Source organism: Eurosta solidaginis, chromosome 1 (assembly GCF_040869045.1).
Source record: "Eurosta solidaginis isolate ZX-2024a chromosome 1, ASM4086904v1, whole genome shotgun sequence".
NCBI lineage: Eukaryota > Metazoa > Arthropoda > Insecta > Diptera > Tephritidae > Eurosta > Eurosta solidaginis.
This window is the reverse complement of record NC_090319.1, coordinates 323,438,085-323,460,024: the sequence shown is the minus strand read 5'-3', so window position 1 is coordinate 323,460,024 and position 21,940 is coordinate 323,438,085. Positions and strand designations below refer to the sequence as shown.

The window sequence follows — 21,940 nt, the reverse complement described above, 5'->3', positions numbered from 1 at the left end:
AGTACTGGAGTATAGGTTGGAGTATCATCGGGCGAAGGAGCTGGGGTGTAGACTTCTATATTTTGGCCATAAGACGTTGCTGGATCAAACAGTTCCCGCCTGACAGATTGTGCCCTTTGTTCATTTAAAAGCTCCTCTAGCAGCATCATAGATCGAATTTTAAATGTGCGCAAATTCTCGAGAGAAAGACTTCTTACGTCGGGAAGTAAGCTCATTAGAAACATTTTTTTGGATCTTCCGAAGTTGTATTTCCCTTTTTTGTTTTAAGGTAATTTAGCACCGCCACATCGACTTCATCTCGGGCTGTTTTCTTTCTTTTCTTGGCACTAAATGCAAAATTGCTTTCTTTGGCTGGATGTGATTCTAGGTTGTTGCAGATCAAAGACCCTGTCTTCGTGGGGGCACAATCGCTGTAGTTGTCGTCAGCAATTGATCCATTTTCAATTTCATCCAAATATTCTTCTTCCATTTCTGATATTATAATGTTGCTGGTATTTTCAGAATGATGCACTGGGGCCCTATTCAGTAACTATGAGTTTTGAAATGTACATTTTTCTTTCATACAAATTATATGAAAGAAAAATGTACATTTCAAAACTCATAGTTACTGAATAGGGCCTCTGGTTTTACATATGGAAGAACGAATTGCATAATGTCGTGCAAATAGTAAGGCCTCTTCGCTTTAGTAGAAGATCCACTAGGAGATGGCTTGAGACTTCTTACAAAGCCATTTCGCAAGTTCTTCCACCTTTCTTTGCAATCAGGCACTGTAAGGAAGAGTGTAATAAATTTAGATCTATTTAGACATATTCTTTGTTTTTATTTATAAAAAGAAACCCAAAATCTACACAGCTGACCAATTCATTTCCACACCAATTGCTGCCCAGGCTCTTTCTGTAACATCTTTCTTCGAATATTCTGCTAAATTATTTTTGTATAGGCAAGGATAATTCTCAACCAATTGAACGAATTTAGTCGCGTCGACCATTTTATATTTTTTTATATGAAATAAATTCAATATATATTTATAGCAACAGAAGAACAGCACACAAGTTTGCAAACGAAAAATTGTAAACAAACATCTTCTTCTTGCTCTTTTCTAGGCGTATTTACGCCTAGCGACCAACATTGCTGTACGCCTAGCTACACGAAAATTTCATGCTTTGTCGCTTTCATGCAGCTGACGCTTCGTATGCAGCTCTCCATTCAAATACATGTGTTCGGCATCAAAGCCGGCAAGGTGCACACGAGGCTACGCGTCATAGACGCGTACAAGATATTTCATATAGCTACAATTTCTCTACGCCTCAAGATCTGCACACGAAGCTTCTTTCGAGCGTCGCTACAAAAAGCAAACAATTATTGAAAAAATAAAAAATTAAATATCTTCAGCACTTTTATTAACTAAAGTAATATTTATAACTAATTACACAAATTTGCATACAAAAAAATGTAAACAAACATCTTGTTCTTCCTTTTTTTCAAGCGTACGTACGCTCAGCGACCAACATTGCTGTACGGTACACAAAAACTTCATGCTTTGTCGCTTTCATGCAGCTGACGCCTCGTATGCAGCTCTCCATTCAAATACATGTGTTCGGCATCAAAGCGTACAAATTTCGCCTGCAGCGTCTATGACGCGTGGCTTCGTGTGCACCTTGCCTTAATCAACGTCCAAATACATAAAGAGGGGTATCAAAAGACGCGTTTTGGATCCAGAAACGTGAATCCGAAAGCGGAGGTCAAAATTTTTGGGTATGTCAAGAAATATTTGCAAAAGAATTATAATATTGATGTTTTTGGTGTACCCACAAAAAAATTTGTGTTAAGTGTTTTGCGCGGATATAGTTTTGGTCTCCAAACCGGTGTTGGACTCACCCAGGGTAATTTTTTATAAGCCCGGCTGTAGGGTATTTGTAATAACTTTAAATAATATCAACTTTTGTTATTTTAAATATTTTATGTATTTGTTCTAACTTTCAATCTTGAATTTTTTGCTTTCAAAAATTTTCATTCTTGATATTGATCTGCTGGAAATTAAATTCATTTTTCAATAAAATATAATATTTAAAAATATCTAAAATATTTTATCCTACATCTGGCGATCCCGCCAGGAGCGCTAATTTTCTGTGATTGCAACATCAATAGAGATTTTGATGCAACATCTACAATAGTTACAACAACTACTTAATGAGCTTAATTTGTACTGGACAACAGAAATAAAGAGAAATAATAGAAACAAATAAGGACATATTTATGTGATAAATAATTAAATAGTATAGAGAACTTAGAACTACATTTAAAGGGTTTACTACATATAACAACAATTTGAACGAATGTGAAACTAAAGGAGCAGCAGATATCGTGAGGAATTTATCAGTCAGTTCAAAATTAGTAAAAAATATAAGAATTACAACAACAACAATCAACAATACAACAACAATAAATACAGCAGAGTCAGTTCAAAATCAGTAAAAAATATATACAACAACAATAATCAACAATACAACAACAATAAATACAGCAAGAAAATATATTTTTAAAGAAGATCCTTATAAATAACAATTATATGATTTGGGTGGGCTGTATCGAATATTTTTACGATTTATATTTGTAAATTACTTATATAAATAATATATATATACTTTGTAATTTATCTATAATACTTCATTCATTTTTAGATTTTAAATTGTAAACTTCTTTTTCAGAGATCTTTAATTTTTGTTTATTAAAAATGTATCGTACGCCACCACGTGACACACAAACGTCTACACCAACACATCGTACAAATGACTCGCTTATTGATTTACAAGGTGATGTTTTTCAGAACGATCTTGTAAATCCATACGCCAATCAAAATATTGAAATATTTGCCACTTCAGTGAAACTTCCCCAATTTTGGACAAATTGTCCTGAAGCATGGTTCATTCATGCAGAAATGCAATTCAATAGGAAAAATATTACGCAGGAGACGACAAAATATGAATATGTCATCACTGCCCTTCCTCAGGATGTCATTATGACAATTTTGGATTTTATTCAAAATCCTCCTGATGATAATAAATTCTCAGCCTTAAAACAGATTTTAATAGAAAGGCATTCTTTAAGTGAAAATACCAAATTGGATAAGATTTTGACTGATTCAGAGATTGGAGATCGCAAACCCTCAGAGTTTTATCGTTCTGGTCTTACTTTCTGGCTCCAATTTCAGCTCTGAAGTCCTTAAAAAGATTTGGATGAGAAAACTTCCTAAAAATTTAAACGTTATTTTAACGAGTTCGAACTCTAATGATAAAAATTAACTTTTAAAATTGGCTGATAATGTTTGGGAAGTTGTTAGCAAAAACGAAATAGCTTTAGTCAATAATTTGCAAAATTCTAAAAGCGAGAATGCAATAATTTCCAATTTGGTTCAAACCACTAATCTAATATGTAAAAACTTTGAAAAATTATCTTTAGAATTATCAGAAATGAAAAAAGAAATTAATCAAAATTATTCTAGATCCCTTTCGATAAGTAGGAATCGTTTTAGAAGTCAGTTTAGATATAGGTCCAATTCGCGTGAGAATCCGAACTGGCTCTGCAGATATCATTATAAATTTGGTAACAAAGCTATTAAATGTGAACAACCATGCGCCTTTTCTAAAAATAATTCAACAAACTAAAGTTTTCCGTTGTTGCAGCGACGAACGACGGAAATTTTGAGGTATCAACTCGTCGCTTATTTATATTTGATAGGGAAAACAAGTTAAATTTTCTTATTGATAGTGGGGCAGAGATTTCGGTACTTCCAGTGACTAAATTCTTGTGTAAAAATAAATCTAACGATATTATTTTGACAGCAGCTAATGGTACTACGATTTCGACTTATGGTAAAAAAATTTTAAATATAAATTTAGGATTGAGGCGCGAATTTCCATTTACTTTTTTAATAGCTGATATAGGTAAGCCAATAATCGGAACTGATTTTTTAAGCAAATATGGCCTACTTATCGATATTAAAAATAAGTGTTTAGTTGACCCGTTGACAAGTCTTTCAGTCAATACTATTTCATGTTTTTGCAATGTCCCTCTTCCCAAAATTTTCTCAGTAGACAATCAATATACGAAATCATTACAAACTTTTCCATCTTTAATTACGGAACCTGATTACTCGAAGCCAGTTAAACATGCTACGTTTCACAGACTAGTTACAGAAGGTAACCTACCATTTTCTAAGCCCAGGCGTTTAGATCCTATTAAATTTAAAGTGGCCAAGGCCGAATTCGATTTTTTATTAAAAACTGGAATTTGTAGATCTTCAAATTCATCCGTGGCATTTAGTACCCAAAAAATATGCTAATGACTGGCGTCCTTGTGGCGATTTCAGAAGACTAAACGTAGTAACAGTTCCTGATCGTTATCCCTTGCCCCATATCCATGACTTCAATATGAATCTTCGAAACAAAACTATATTTTCAAAAATTGATTTAGTTAAAGCGTACCATCAGATACCAATGGCTAAAGAAGACGTATATAAAACGGCAATAACGACACCCTTTGGTATGTTTGAATTTTTACGTATGCCTTTTGGGTTAAGGAACTCAGCTCAAACATTTCAAAGGTTTATTAATGAGGTTATAAGTGGACTGGATTTTGTGTTTGCCTATATAGATGATTTGCTTATAGCGAGTGAAAACGAACAGGAACATTAAAAGATTTGAGTATTCTTTTTGAGAAGTTGTCGGAATACGGTCTAAATATTAAACCGAGCAAATGTATTTTTGGTGTTGGCAGTATTGATTTTTTAGGGCACAATATTTCTAGTTCTGGAATTAGTCCTTCCGATGAGAAAACAGCAGCCATACGTAATTTTGAGCGTCCGAAAAATATTAAACAAGCACAAAAATTTATAGGAATGGTAAACTATTACCATAGGTATATTCAAAATCTTGCTGAGTACACGAATATAATATATGATTTAATTAATAGAACAAACAAAAAACGTGATAAAAAATTAATATGGGATGACACATCAACAAAAAGTTTTTAATGTATTAAAGAAAAATTTGCAAATAAAGTATTATTAAATCATTTTAATAAAGATGCAAAGCTTTCTTTAAATATAGATGCATCAAATACAGCTATTGGTGGTGTAATAGAACAACATTTTAATGGCAAATCTGAACCAATAGGATTCTATTCAAAAAAGCTTTCTCCATCAGAGATAAAGTATAGTGCATTTGATCGAGAGTTGTTAGCAATATATTTAAATATAAAACACTTTCGATATCTTTTAGAAGGAAGACAGTTTACAGTTTTTACTGATCATAAACCTTTGGTTTTCGCCTTAAATTCAAAAACTGAACGTAGTCCTAGACAAACGCGGCATCTAGAATTCATTGCGCAATTCACTAGCGATATACAATATGTTAAAGGAAAAGATAATGTGGTAGCTGACACATTGTCACGAGTTTTTGAGGTAGATGCTTTTCAAAATTTCGATCTAAATTTTAAAATCTTACAAAAGGAGCAACAACAAGACACTGAACTTAATGAATTAATATTTGGCCAAACTTTTCAAAATCTTAAATTAATCAAAATTCCTTTGCTAAATTTTACCATCTGGTGCGAAGTTTCAGGAGAATGTCCTAGACCATTTGTTCCAAACAGCTTGCGTAAAACAATTTTTGATATTTTACATGGAATTGCTCATCCTGGTACGAAGGCTACCCGAAAACTAATAGTTAAAAGGTATTTTTGGCCAAGTATGAACAAACAAATAAATTTATGGTCCAAGGAGTGTCTAAATTGTCAGAAATCAAAAGTTATTCGTCATACGAAATCACCTATTAGCAAAATTCCAGTACCAAAAGGTAGATTCGAGCATATTCATTTGGATATTGTAGGACCTTTACCCATTTCCAGAGGACATCGTTATATTTTTACTATAGTTGACAGGTTTTCTCGTTGGCCTGAGGTATATGCACTAAGAGACATTTCTTCGGCAAATATTGCAAGAAAATTTTTCAGTGAATATATTTCGCGTTTTGGAGTTCCATGTAATATAACTACTGATCAAGGCTCTCAGTTTACATCAAATTTGTTTTCGGAATTGACAAAATTTCTTGGAAGTCACCACATAACAACGTCTCCCTACCATCCTCAAGCTAACGGAATGGTGGAACGTTTTCATAGACAGTTAAAATCTTCAATAATGGCTAGGAATGGGATTAGAGATTGGTACGAAGAATTACCAATAATACTTTTGGGTTTGCGATCAACTTTTAAAGAAGATATTTCAGCTACACCAGCTGAAATGGTTTTTGGTCAAAATTTAAGGTTACCTGGTGAACTCGTTGTCTCAACTTCTGAGAAAACAAATTCGACAGATGTTTTGAGCAGTTTACGTGAACATTTTAGAAATTTTAAATCAAATCTTGAACATCATAAAAATTCTTCTGGAATTTATGTTCCTAAAAATTTAGAAGATTGTCAATTTGTTTTCGTACGGGTTGTAAACAAACATTCTTTACAACATCCTTACGAGGGACCTTATAGAGTAATTGAAAAAGGAATTAAAAATTTTAAAATAGAAATAAATAATGAAATTAAAATTTTTCCTATTGATCGTTTGAAATCTGCTATGGTGGATTTTGCACTTACTAAAACAAAAACAAAAAAGAAAGTAACGTTTAATTTATATAACAATTTATCTCTGGAAGGGGGAGTAATGTAGGGTATTTGTAATAACTTTAAATAATATCAACTTTTGTTATTTTAAATATTTTATGTATTTGTTCTAATTTTCAATCTTGAATTTTTTGCTTTCAAAAATTTTCATTCTTGATATTGATCTGCTGGAAATTAAATTCATTTTTCAATAAAATATAATATTTAAAAATATCTAAAATATTTTATCCTACACCGGCCGAAGGCCGCCAATGCGGAAAGGTGTTCTGCGCAAAAATACTGTGGATCCCACCCCCGGTTTCGGAGCCCTCCGGGGTAATTTTTCGGGCTTTCGTTAATGTTCTAAAATTTTTTATTTTCAGCCTTCGGATTAGTGTTGTCGAGGCAAAGAGGATAGATATATAAGAGACGTCAGTTTGCTACTCGGTGAAATAAAAAAAATGGCAGCATTTTTATTCTCTGAAAGCAAATGTTCTCGGTAGGGTATCGGTAATTCTCTTGCCCACATATTCGTAAATTGTGCGGCGAAAGAGAAATAAGTTGAGTGACAGTTGAGTGATGCGGCAGTTACCCACCGACGTGTGCCGTACGTACGGACGTTTGTCGTACGAAGCACGTTTGACCGAACTCTCAAGCCCGTAGGAATCAATGTGTGCGTCTGTGTACATGTACATAACATATTTGTGTGTGTATTGTTTAGAGCAAAGCACTGTTGCCATTGACCAGTTTGCATGTATGCTTATGGAAACATCAACTTTTTCCAATTTAATTTTTGATATTGTAAAAGGCCGGAATACATATTAAATAAGTATAAATAGATTACATATTTATAATCAGCACTTTTACATAATTATTTCGAATTATTTTCACAATTTTTCAAACTTTAATTAGGTGTTTTTGCATAAAATTGCAAACGGTCAAAAATTAGTGCACAAAAGTTTACTAGGCAACTCTGTCTAGTGAGAGAGCGATCAGCTGACACGTTCTTACGGAAAAAATCAAAATTGTTTTGATTTCTACGTTCCGGGCTACGTACGTACGGGCGTTGCACGTCGGTGAGTTTTCGTTTACATTGCGGACTCATAAGATAGGTCGTGTCAACTGACACGTTTTTTCTACGTACGTTCGTGAGTAACCACGGCTTGAAGCAGCAAGCTGAAATAGAAGACAAAAAGAAGAAAAGTGTCAAACATTGTTTACTATATAGTTTGGCAGCACTTCGTTTTCTGACGTCGTCGCGTCAAGTTCGGTTTTCCCCACAACTCAACCGCGTGTTATTAAGGGGCTTTACTCACGCGGTATGAGAATAAAATGGCGGTCAGTGCGGGAGTCGAAATGACAAAATTTAATTAAAATTGTGCGCTGTATTGTAAAAATATGCAAATTGTGCAAAAAATGATAATCATTTGCTATCGGGCAAAAATCCTGAAAAACTTTAAAATAAAACATGCACTTTGTGCAAAAACATACATATAATTGCTATCGTGCAAAATCAAATTTAATATTGAAGACACTTAGCAAAAAGCCACTGAAAATTAATGTTCATATACATACATACTAATGGAAATAAAATTCTCGGAAATAAACGGGACAAATTAACGGAGTGTATATAATTGATGCTGAAAAAGCATGCTTGATTTACATATGTATTATGCAGTGTCGTTGCATACATCTAACTGCAAATTTTATTGCAAAAGAACTAATAACGGGATTGAAAATATCCTTATTATATACTAATGTACAGTCATGTACACATAACCAGAATAAATATAACAACTGATAAGACGAAAATACTTTTACAAAAAATAATTACCACAATTGGACAAAAACAACAATGGAATGGACTAGAGGATCTGTTTATATTATATTAAAACTTACCGGATTATACAAATTACTGGATTTGAATCATACAACCATAAAGTGATATTGGAGATTGGAAAATTTAAACAAAGAAAGTGGACAAAAATACCAACTTAAACTGAAAATAAACAAAAATTGAAACTATTGTGATATGAAGATTTGGAAAAATATCAACAAATTAAAGACCTTTACCAAATTAAATTGGACATAAACACTAATTTAATAAATAACAAACATACATATAACTGTAATTTGAAAATAACCTGGCGTGGTGCCTGAAAAAACCAGTATACAAAGCACATAGTTAAATACAAATAGCAAGCTACTATACATGGTACTAGTGGAGCCCAAATTACTTACATACTTTGCAAAGTTAATCCAGAAATTAATCATTTTATGCATTGGACAATAACCTGGAACTGGGACTTTCAAATATAAGAAGGTCCTCCTCCATGCAATCAAATCTCAAAAAAAAAAAAAATATAGTTTGGCAGTAGAGGTTATGTTGCGAATAGAGTGGAAGGCAGTGGACTAGGCAGTCGACTGTCATATAATGAAGGAATGGTGTTCGGAGATTTTTCAAAGTTAAAAAAAAAAAATGATAAAAGCTTTAATATAAATAAAACTATTATTTTAATAACAACAAAAACGCCATATATATTTTGTATACATAAATTTGTAAGGATTATCTCACTTTAAAATTTGCATTATATAATCTAAAGTTTTTTTTTTTGAAACTGAGTCGAGAACTGTGCGTGTGAATGTGCGAATTTTCACCGATCAGCTGTTAGTTGCGCTACTTGGTAAAATATGCAATGGTGTCAAAATTGTGAAGAATAAGCAAATAAAACTTTGCAAATTGTGAAATTTTTTGTGAAAATTGTGATAAATCAATTAATACTAGTGTGAAGTTTAAAAAATGTTTAATTTGTGCAGAAAATAATAAAGTGGAGTGTTTAAAAAAGGTTAAATCCATAAGGAAAACCATAACATTGTGTTGTGAAGTGTGTGTGTATGTCTGCTCAAAGATACGAAAATTTTGCAGACATCAAAATGTTGTGAAAATATTATATTAAAAAAAAATAAATAAATATAATCTAAAGTGAATCAAATGCCAACAAATATTTATTGCGTTCAGAATTACGTGAAATGTAGTGCTTAAAGAAGTGCAAAAGCCACAAGTAAAGCCAACACATTGTTCTGTGCAGTATGTGTGGATGTCTGCAAAAGGAAAAAAGTTTGCAGACAAGTAAAAATATTTTTAAAAACGTGAAAATTTAATAACTATAAGTGTAAAGTGGGTAAATGGTAACAGAATAGAATTGTTTGGTGTAGCTGGTAAAGTGTAGGGATTACAAATAGTGTGAAAGCTACAAAGAAGACCAAAACATGGTGTTGTCGAGAAAGTATGTGGGTTGCATTGTACAGGTTTACAAGTATGATATGTATGAGAGGGAAACAATTTCTTTCCCTTTCTAACACACGGCAGTTTGACACTTCGGTCAGTGTCAAACTAGCGTGGAACCCAGTGGAACCTGCGTGGAACATAAGTTTTGACACTGAACGAAGTGTCAAAATTACCGGGGTTGTTTCGTCGAAAGCGACACAGGGAAGCAAAAAAGGGATCGGAATATCAGATATGGGTTGCTGTGATGGTAAATTTCTTTTAACGAATTTAGTAGGAAATTTTAAGTGCACCCATGTGGGTCCTTCAGAAAATTATAAAAAAAGTCTTCAATTGGGGTATCTGAGGACGCGTAGTTATTTCAGTATTAAGAATACAAACACGGGAGTTAAGTTTTTCTACCCGTTCAAAAGTTCTCCGCGAAAAACAGTTTGAAACCGAGGTCGACTGCAATAACCCGTCCAAAAAAGCGGAAAGAAAAATGAATAGACGCGTTTTGTCCTGTTGTCAATAGTCCGAAGAGAAAAAGTATTCGAATTATTGGAAGCGAGGCAAAAACGCGTCTATTAATACCTCCCCCGACGGTTTTGGTCGTGTTTTAGCAATCGTCCCCGTAAAAAAGTATCACAATTTGTTAATTAAAATTGTCCAAAATATATGGTTATTAAAGAGAGATGTAATTAAGTGCTCGTTTGAGAGTAAATAAGTATATTCCTTTGTAATATAAGAAAAAAAATTTTTAAGCAGTTTTCGATAGCAGCTACTAAACTTTGTTTGGTCCTAAGAAGTACAACAGTACCAAATAGCATCCACAAAAAAAACGAACAAGAACAAACATTTTATCAGGTGAGCGTGGCTGTGTATGTGCGTGCTGCTACATATCCTACTTGTAGACCTGTACAATGGTGGGTTGTCTGCTCCAATTGGAAAAGTTGTTAAAGAAATTGTGTGTGCTCTGTGATAAGGAAGTGTTGTTTGTGATAAAGAATTAAACAAAACTGATATATTTGCTAAACATATATTGGATTTGTGTTTATAAAATCAATCCAATTATGTATAGATGTATATGTGTTTTGTTTACATCATAAAGAAAAAAATTTTTGAGTGAGAGGATTGCCCCAATGGATTTAACTGTGACACCAAAAGGAGACAAAATTACAGTTAATCTTCTCGTGCAATTGCGCCAAAATGGGGCAAAAACTTCAATATCAAAAAGATTTTGGCGTGATAGCAAGCTTTTTGATATTTTGCGAAATAATTCAGCGATTAATTTACCAAATTCTTTGCATAAAAACAAAAAACAGGTTTTTTTCAAAACCATATTCAATAAATAATAAAAATAAAATTAAATAATCAATTAAAATAATGCCTGCTTTCCGGAAGTGTGGTGTTATCGGGTGCGGTAACAACTCGCGTTCGAAAACTAATTTATCATTTTTCTCCATTCCATCGAATCCTGAGCTCTCCTCTAAATGGAAGGAAAACCTCAGGATTCAGGAATTCACAAAGTCGCGAAGCTACGTGTGCGCACTGCACTTTCTGCCCAATGCAGTTGGATATAATAGCCTGAAGGACAATGCCGTGCCAACGTTGAGATTGGGTAAGTATAAATTTTTTTAAGTGAAATTTGTGTAAATTTAAAATGAGTTTAGAATTAGTGTGCATGTGATAAACCCCGTCGGCAAAACATTGTTGGTTGATATTTAGGAAAATTCAAATAAGGGTGTAAAGTGGGCTTGCGGAAGGGTATTTACATAAGTGTGTAGGTACACATTATGTTTGCGTATGCGTGTGTGTGTGTGTATGATATGTCTTTTGCATAGCACAGTGTGGTTGCTTAGGGAACCTGTGTACGAGGTGTGGCTTATAATTTTAAAGTCCTGGGTAGTCTTTAATATTAGCCGTGTTTTTTAACACGCGTATATCCGTTTACGCTTAAACTTTATATTGACTGCTAAGAGACAAACTATAAATACACCTCTGAAATTGCTGCGCATAAATTTTGTCCTACTAAATTTCAATACGCATTATACTCAGATGTAACTGAAATATGTGTCTTTGTTTCACCCTGTACACTAATTCTATGTATTATATGTGTGTCCACAATTCATCGCAACTGATTCAGCTATATGTTATACCCTAAGGCCATCAGAGCGTTGCGTCTCCGCTTTTCGGTACACCCTGTTGCTGTAGCTAGTTGTTTTACCACAGCCGCTAGATGGGTCTCCTAAGCATTATCTAAGCGAAGATAGGCGTTTTCTAACACGCGCAAACGAAACGTATACGCGCGTGTTAAAAAACACGGCTATTATTTTCAGTTTTTTCTGACGTGATTATTATATAGTGCAATAGAGGGTGGTTTGCATATCTACATCATGTGTTTGTAGGTATGCACATTTGTTTGCACATACTCAGTGCTAGTGATATTCTAATCTGCTGTGATGGTAAAAACTGAAATTAGGGCGGCCCAAATGAATTAATTTTTTTTGTCGGTAACATATGTGTTTCTTTGTGTGTAGCGTAGTTTATATTGATTGTATATACATACATAAATGTATCGTTAGCTTCTGTTAGTTCTAGGGGCATAAACACTCCTTTGAAATTATTCTTACCTCATACTTAAGTTGAGGATATATGTACTTATGAGAAGGGTTTGAAAAAGCGAATCTATACAATAGCGTCTGAAATGTTAATTTTGATTTTCACACTTCATCCTTCAACACCCAAGTCTCCCGGTTTGACATTTCCTAAAGTTGGCAAGTTGGCGGCCCTATCCAAAACTAGTCCCTTGGAGTGAATCGCATTGATTATAGCCTATCAACCAAGTTTAAATATCACGTACACGTTACGGTTCCTTTTACAAATGTCAATACGTAGGCACATATATCTACCAGGTGAGGCTTTGTCCTTCGCAAGAACACTCAAAGTGGTGAAGCAAAAGCTTTCCCAAGACAGTGGAACTAATGACCGTGTGTGATACTACCCTAACGTAGTGGACAGTCGAGCTTGTCTGAAAACTGAAGCTACGCGGTCATCCATAATGAGCTCCTACATATATCGTAAGGCCGGAAAACAGTAGTTAACAACTTTCAACTTAAAATCCGTCGACTTTCATTCTAAATTTGATTTAACGAAGACTATTGAAGTCAATGTTGTGAACACAAACGAAGGTATGAGTTCGAAGCCGCAGTGATATAGCTTCTGTGCTGGCATATTGTGTGAGGCTCAGGAGACGTGGTAGTGACTGGTGGTAGGGATCCCTACTGTTCGCACATCGGGAATTATAGCTCTTAAAAACAGCCGAAAAAACTGGAGACACCCTGTGCCACGAGAGTCATGAGTATTAATAGACCATTAATAGCAACCCTAAGTCGCCTTTATGCGTGACCGCCAAGGAGCGACAAATGATTTAAAGAAATTGTGTTCGCGACGATTATTAGGAGTTAACCCTATGTGGAACTACGCTTTGCACGAGATATACAGGCAAAATTGTGACTATTTTGTGTATCTCTATTTCTTTTCAGCAGACGCAGCAGTACCAATTCCATAGACCGGGGTTAGGTTCGAAGCCTCTCTAGAGCAAGCGAACGAGGGCAATCCCTTCGCAAGGAGCTACTCCTGCAAAATTTTTGAACGGTCTTTTGATGCAAAAACCCCGAATCTATCCGAAATGGCCAACACGTTGATTTCCTTAAATACATATAAACAAAACCCTTCCTAAATATTATTTTTTTAAATAGAAAAATCAAGATTTTAAAGTAAGAACACGACGTACGCCGGCGCGCCGCCGATAAAGTGATCGGCGTAAACCTCTAGTGCCTATGTACCTACCTATCTTTTATTTTTTCGTTTCAGGTTTTCTCTTTAATTTCAGGTAGTAGTTGTTGTTATGTATAAATACCTACTTGTTGTAATTTTAGCAAAACTATGTAACCATAATACCTATTTCTTTTAATTTAATTATACTGATTTCAAAACTTTAAACCTACTGCTTGTTATTTATTTAGTTATACGTAAGTATCTACAACACATATCCCTAAACAAACTAAAATGCATTCCTATCCTACTTGTCCAAATTGCATTGATACATCACCTTCGTTAGTTTAATCAAACAAATGTGAGTACATTCACACGCCCTATACATATAAATATGTGTGTGCATACGCGCAACATTCATAACAAATGGCGTTATTATGTATAACGCAAAGCGACGCGAAGAGTCACTTTCACCCAGGCATGCTTAACGAACGAAACGATATTTGATTATCGTAACGAAATGATATCGTTTCGTTCGTTAAGCATGCCTGCTTTCACCCAAGTGAAACCAAATTCGTATCATATAAGAGCATTCATTCTCTTCGGTGACTCTCTGTGACTATCGGTGATTGTAGGTGATTGTCTTACGTTTTTTCGTATTATATAGCGACGCAAAGTGTCACGAACACTCATTTTTACTGTCAAAATATTCACTTGCTTCTGGGTCGCGTTTGCTTCATTCACTTGGTTTTTTCATTGTAGTTTTTTTTATAATTTTTGAGTAAAAATCTTAGCATTTCGAGAAAAAAAGATTGAAATTTTCCATAGACATAAAGGTTATATTTAGAGCTTCGTTCAATGTATATTTCATCAAAAAATTTTACAGGAATAAAAAAATATAAGCGAAGCCTATACAAATTATAGCCAGGGACCAGAACAGTTATTCCTTTTGTAATAAAAGTCCCTCAGAAAAAATGTTGGTATGGCCTAGAAGGTTCAATGTGGTCATATTAAATCGTTCCCGACATGGTCGAGCTTGTACCTTAATGGTGCTTGTTACCGGAACATACCGGATATTTATCCGGTAAAGGACCATCAATAACACTCCCTGAAACCTTCGGGGAGTTTCTTTATCGCTGCAACAACAACAAAAGTTGGTTATGATTTTTCGATAACAAGTTTCTAGTGCTAGAAGCAAAAATTTTAAAGTGTCCCTACAGGTTTCAAATCCAGATATTTACGAGAATGGATTGGTGAAAAATTCGTTTCATTTGGATGAACCGTATCTTAGTTATAGGGTCGTACTTTTATTCTGTTAATAAAAAATATAAGTTTGGATTTAACTTTTATTGGTAATTCTTTATTTTAGCTCACAACTGCTAAAGAGGTGTCAAAAGACGGGCTTTCGACCCAGGATCACGAACCCGAAAGCGGAAATTGGAAATTTTATTTATTTTTTTAGGAGATATTTGCAAACAAAATTGAAAATTTTCACGTGGTTGTTGTAATTTTGATGATTTTGTTGTACCCACAAGAAAAACTGGGTAAAAGTGTTTTGGGCGGATATAGATTTGGTCTCCACACCGGTGTTGGACCCACCCAATGTATTTTTTATAAGCGCGGCCGAAGACCGCCAATGCAGAAAGGTGTTCTGCGCACAAATACTATGGATCCCACCCCCCGTTTCGGAGCGATGCGGGGCCATTTTGCGTTTTTTGGAAATATCTTTTGACAGAAATAAAATTTACAATTTCCGCTTTCGGATTCGTGGTCATGGGATCAAAAAGACGCGTCTTTTTGCAACTCTCCAGATATTTTTGGACGAGTTTTAGCAATTGCGAGCTAAAGTAGAGAATTACCCTTTTATTTTCGGACTTATAAAATAAATATCCGGACTTTATTTCTTTGTGTAGATTTTTTTGAAAAAGGATGCATGATTCGTCATGAAAATGCTATGGGTATCCCCGGAATCCCATACAACTTCACCAAGGAATAGTTTTTAACCGGACTTTTTCGAGTCAAGAAAAAAAGCCTATTAAAATGAGTCACTGATTATAACTAATCGTTATATTATAGTTTTGTCACCATCTTTCGTCTTTCTTAGTTTTATGTCAAAAATTAATTCTGAGTAATAGGAAAATAAAAATAATAATTTTATTGTGGATTTTTTAATAACTTTAATATTTATACCTCCGTGCTACTTTTTTTAAAATGTTCTTATAAATCGGTGATTCTGCTGATTCTCGAACAACGTAGTGAATTATTTTGAGTCTCAAAAGTGTATCGTATTGTCGATTGACAAGCATCGGTACAATTCAGGTACGCAACATCTAAGCCCAGAGGAATTGGGTAAGGGGTACCACAGGGTGGTGTCCTATCCTCGCTTCTGTTTAACTTCTATATATCGAAGCCCCTCACTGCACGATAATGGCTACAGGTCCCGGGCCACCCATCGATGAGATAGGTAATAAAATAGACAACTATCTCCTGATCTCTCCAATTCTTTTGCTTCGCGAACCCTGACATTGTCACCGACCAAATCATCGGCGACTTTATTTATAACATGGATGCGCCAAATGTCGACCATATTGAACATCCACGTCGATGGCGTCACGCTACCGTCTGTCTTACACCCAAAACTCCTACGTGTGACGTTCGATTTCTAAAATCCATAGCCGTAATAAAATCCTCAAATCTCTTGCCGGCGTCACTTGGGGTAAAGATAAAGAAACGCTCATTACCACTTACAAAGCAATTGGCTAGCCGATAGCATGATACGCCTCCCCGATGTGATCGCCAAGCCTAAAGACTACTCAGTGTAAAAAGCTACAGGCCTGCCAAACTACTGCTCTTAGAACCGCCTCGGGTGTCTCCTTATGTCCCCAGAACACCATTTACACAATGAGGCGAGAATACTCCCCATCAGGGAGAGAAATTAGATGCTAACCAAACGGTTCCGGTTGAATACCCAGAAACATGGGAATCCCAACAGACATCTGATTGATGAGCCAACACCGCCTAGGGGCTTAAGGAGTAATCTCCGTAAGCATTATGAGGAAATACGGCACCTGACAACACAGCAGTATGAAGCCAAAAAACACAAGTAGGTCCTCAGTGAACTCCACAAACAGGCGTCGGACTTTTATGCCAGGAATTGCCCGGTGAATCCAGTACTCAAAGAACAATACCTAAAACTTTCAGAAGAGGAACGCACACTACCCAGGGAAACGCGAGTCACTCTAGCTCAACTTCGATCTGGATACTGTAACAGGTTAAACTATTACCTATTCAGAATCAACCCCGACATATTAAACATATGTCCATCTTGTAACGTGTCCCCACATGACACCAACCATCTCTTCAACTGTATTGTGGAACCAAGTCCTCTAACACTCCTCTAATTATGATCCACCCCTGTTGAAACAGCAAGTTTCCTTGGACTTCCGTTAGAGGATATTGATGAAAATTTGTGATCGGTCGCACCTATTGGATGGGGCGAAGCACTGCTACGACAACAACGACATCAGTTCACAGCCCCGTTTGCCTATGCAAATTATTCGTTTTTTTTCGATAGTGCAAAGAAGAACATCTTTGATTGGTAAAACAATGTTGTGGTTTTAGGAGCTATTTGTCAAGACTGTATTATCGAAGAATTACAAGTTACGCGGTGGTGACGCCCTATTTGCCTGAAGTGTCCACATGGTTAAAACCCAACAGGAACTACATGCTAAGCATTTCGTTGCAGTTTTTATTTTAAAGATCAGATATACTGCAACCTGACCCTGTGCTTTCAAGAGTCTTTTGCGTTACCATACATCACCTTAAAAGTCTCAAAAAAAAAAAACGTTACAGTATTAGTTTAATATAACAAAGAACCTTTATAAAGAGCTGTTACACTTTCAGTTAGCCTAATATCTAGTCTGATTAAAAATGATGTAACCACGTCAGCTCTTGAACTATTTCACAACTTACAAAACACATCTCCCACTTACCCGCCATCACAGATCTCATCAAATGCCAACATAATATTTTCCAATACCAAACGTTTTTCTCCGTGGTGTGATGGTAGGGTGCTCCGCCTATCACACCGTATGCCCTGGGTTCAACTCCCGGGCAAAGCAACATCAAAATTTTAGAAATAAGATTTTTCAATTAGAAGAAAATTTTTCTAAGCGGGGTCGCCCCTCGGCAGTGTCTGGCAAGCGCTCCGATTGTGTTTCTGCCATGAAAAGCTCTCAGTGAAAACTCATCTGCCTTGCAGATGCCGTTCGGAGTCGGCATAAAACATGTAGGTCCCGTCCGGCCAATTTGTAGGGAAAAATCAAGAGGAGCACGACGCAAATTGGAAGAGAAGCTCGGCCTTAGATCTCTTCGGAGGTTATCGCGCCTTACATTTATTTTTATTTAAACGTTTTTCTACACACAGTTAGAAGAACGTTTTTGTCATAGTACTGGGCGAAAATTTGATTGCCATAATTGTCCATGATGCACATGCCTTTGATGACATTAAATGTCGGCTCCTGGACCTCTATGCCAGAAATTGCCCTGCGAACCCCGTTCTTATAGTTAAATAACCCAAACTCGCAGGGAAGGAAAGCAGAAGGGAGACGCGAGTCACTCTAGCTCAACTTCAATCTGGATACCTGTTACATGTTAAATTCTTACTTATCCAGAATCAACCCCGACATACAATTTGAAGGAACATTGAAGCAATTTTGTAATGAAGTTCGAACAAGAAACCTTGAAACAAAATTTGGTTTAAGGAGGCTAAAGTGATACACTCAGGCATATGTTTGTTTTCTTTTATAAATTTATTTTTACATGTTCACAAAAAGTCAATAACAACAATAATAAACACTTCACATAAAAATATTACCAAACAATATTAATAATCTATTGATTTATTGCTTTACACTGTTTTCTCCATTGTAAATTTTACCAAGTAGCGCAACTAACAGCTGATCGGTGAAAATTCGCACATTCACACGCACAGTTCTCGACTCAGTTTCAAAACAAAACTTTAGATTATTTAATTCTAATTTTCAAGTGAGATAATACTTACAAATTTATGTATACAGAATATATATGGCATTTTTGTTGTTATTAAAACAATATTTTTATTTATATTAAAGCTTTTGTCATTTTTTTTTTAACTTTGAAAAATCTCCGAACACCATTCCTTCATTATATGACATTCGACTGCCTAGTCCACTGCCTTCCACTCTATTCGCAACATAACCTCTACTTAAGCTGCCAAACTATATAGTAAACAATGGTTTTCTCCATAGAGGAAGTTTTCTCCATTGTTTACAATTGTTTGTAACATTTGTCAGGTGTTACCCTGTAATATTGCCAGCTCGTTAAAACGATGTTATTCCGAAAAAATTGCACTGCAAACTTTTCCAAAATAACAAAATTAATAAGTGGCTATACTGGCTACGTATTGGGCTTGACAGTCTCAGTGAATACGCAGTGAATACGTAGTGACTACGTAAGAGAACGAACGCGAATACGTAAGAAGTTATATAATACGAATTCTGGGTGAATGTGAGTGAATGCGACGCAAACATTCACGGTGACATACATAATAAGGGCCAAAACCTAACTTCCATATTTTCACAAAAATTATTTGCTGAAGAGTTGTGATGAAATGTCACAACAACGCTTTTGTACATAAATCTGAATTTCTTACAACTTCCCATTCATATATTGCTTCCTCTTCATTTCCCATTCATAAAAATGCTTCTTCTTCATGTTGTCCGACTTTGTGGAAAAATTTGGCAACTTAGCATTTTTACAAATTCATCAAAAGACACAATTTTGTGATTTTATAAATTCCAGCTTCGATTCATATTAAGGGTTTTAATGCTCTCACGCATGCCGCTGAAACATATTTTTCATGCAAAAATATCATAGAGTTATATCTCTTTACAGAATGGACAATTCGATTTAAAAATTAAAAGAAAAATAAAGAGTTATTACCGAATAAATACACAGTAACTTCTATCAAAAAAATTCAAAAGTTTTTTTAATTTGTATAAAAATTATCATAACAAATTTTCAAGGATTCTGATTTGATCAGTTCATGCAAATTGACATCTTTTTTTTTCAATCATGAAAAGCCTCAAGAAGATCAAAAATTGTGACATATATTGGAGTGGCCATGCGAATAAGCGCAGTTTCGGCGTCGGATTCGTGGTGGGAGAGAGACTTTGTCGCCAAGTGCTGGCGTTCACGCCTGTGGACGAGCGTCTCGCCGCTATTCGAATAAAAGCAAAATTTTTTAATATATCATTCATCTGCGCCCATGCGCCGACAGAGGAGAAAGACGATGAGGTGAAAGACACTTTTTATGAACAATTAGAACGCACATACGAGCGCTGCCCCCGTCATGATATAAAAGTCGTGCTTGGCGACTTTAACGCCAGGGTGGGCAAAGAAGGTGTTTTTGGCCCTACAGTCGGAAAGTTCAGCCTACACAATGAAACTTCTCCTAACGGACTGAGGCTGATTGACTTTGCCGGTGCTCGAAACATGGTCATATCAAGCACGAGGTTCATGCATAAAAAGATTCATCAAGCTACATGGCTGTCTCCTGATCGAAATACTCGCAATCAGATCGATCACGTTGTGATAGACGGACGGCATGCCTCCAGTGTTTTAGATGTGCGAACGATCCGAGGACCTAACATCGATTCGGACCATTATCTCGTTGCAGCCAAAATACGCACCCGCCTCAACGCGGCTAAAAACAAGGAACAAAAAACACAAGGAAAGCTAGACGTCGAAAAGCTTCAATCACAACAGACTGCCAATGATTTCGCAACTCGACTCTCACACCTGCTCTCTGAGGGCACAACTCATCCTGAAGGAATACAGGAGCAGTGGGAGCATATCTCCAAAGCACTTCATACTGCCGCCGAGGAAAAAATTGGTTACCGGCGGCCACGAAAAAACAACTGGTATGATGAAGAATGCCGCGTTGCAACCGAAAGAAAAGACGCTGCCTACAGGGCTACGTTAAAAGCGAGCGCGACAAGAGGAGTGTGTGAACGCTATCGTGAGTTGAAAAGGGAAGCGAGACGCCTTTTCAGGAAGAAAAAAGCAGAAGCAGAAAGGCGTGAGTGCGAGGAGCTTGAGCTGCTAGCCACCAGGAATAACGCCCGAAAATTCTACCAAAAAATACGGCGACAGACGGAAGGTTTTAAGACCGGGGCAAACTCCTGTAGGAATGAAAACGGCGACCTTGTAACTGATGTCCAGAGAGTGCTTAGATTATGGAGGGAACACTTCTCTGCTCTCCTAAATGGAGGCAGCAATTCACCGCGCAGAGATGAAGAACCTGATCCCACAATCGATGATGATGGAATATATGTCCCCCCGCCCGATTATGACGAAGTTAGAATAGCAATAACCAGATTGAAAAACAACAAGGCCGTGGGCGCTGATGGATTGCCTGCGGAGCTATTCAAGTTCGGCGGCGAGGAGTTAGTAAGGCGCATGCAGCAGCTTCTTAGCAAAATATGGGCGGACGAAAGCATGCCCGACGGTTGGAATCTAAGTGTTCTTTGCCCAGTCCACAAGAAGGGGGATACTGCAAAATGCACCAACTATCGTGGAATCAGCCTTCTTAATATCGCATATAAGGTCCTTTCAAGTGTATTGTGCGAAAGATTGAAGCCCACCGTGAACCGGCTGATTGGACCTTATCAGTGCGGCTTCAGACCTGGTAAATCTACCATCGACCAGATTTTCACAATGCGCCAAATCTTGGAAAAAACCCGTGAAAAGAGAATCGACACACATCACCTCTTCGTCGACTTTAAAGCCGCCTTCGACAGCACGAAAAGGAGCTGCCTATATGCCGCTATGTCTGAATTTGGTTTCCCCGCAAAACTTATACGGCTGTGCAAAATGACGTTGAGCAACACCATCAGCTCAGTCAGAATTGGGAAGGACCTCTCCGAGCCGTTCGAAACTAAACGAGGTTTCAGACAGGGTGAACCCCTATCGTGCGATTTCTTTAATTTGATGCTGGAGAAAATTATACTAGCTGCAGAACTTAACCGCACTGGGACAATATACTATAAAAGCGTGCAATTATTGGCATATGCTGATGATATTGATATCATCGGCCTAAACACCCGCGCTGTTAGTTCTGCTTACTCCAAGCTGGAAAAAGAAGCGGTAAAGATGGGTTTGATGGTGAATGAGGACAAAACGAAGTACCTGCTGTCATCGAGCAAA

The 21,940-nt window shown here is 36.2% G+C and overlaps 1 protein-coding gene across 2 annotated transcripts in view; it reads right to left on the bottom strand.

Annotated features, from left to right (window-relative positions):
• Fancd2 overlaps positions 1–21,940 on the bottom strand; it is a 64,245-nt gene that overhangs the window by 40,603 nt on the left and 1,702 nt on the right. Inside the window, exon 2 of one of the 2 annotated variants that reach the window (XM_067761948.1) lies at positions 8,551–8,650. The exons of the other annotated variant lie outside the window; for it this stretch is intronic. The gene's annotated coding sequence lies outside the window, so the exon portion shown is untranslated. The remainder of the gene's footprint in view (positions 1–8,550; positions 8,651–21,940) is intronic. 2 annotated transcript variants of the gene reach the window in all.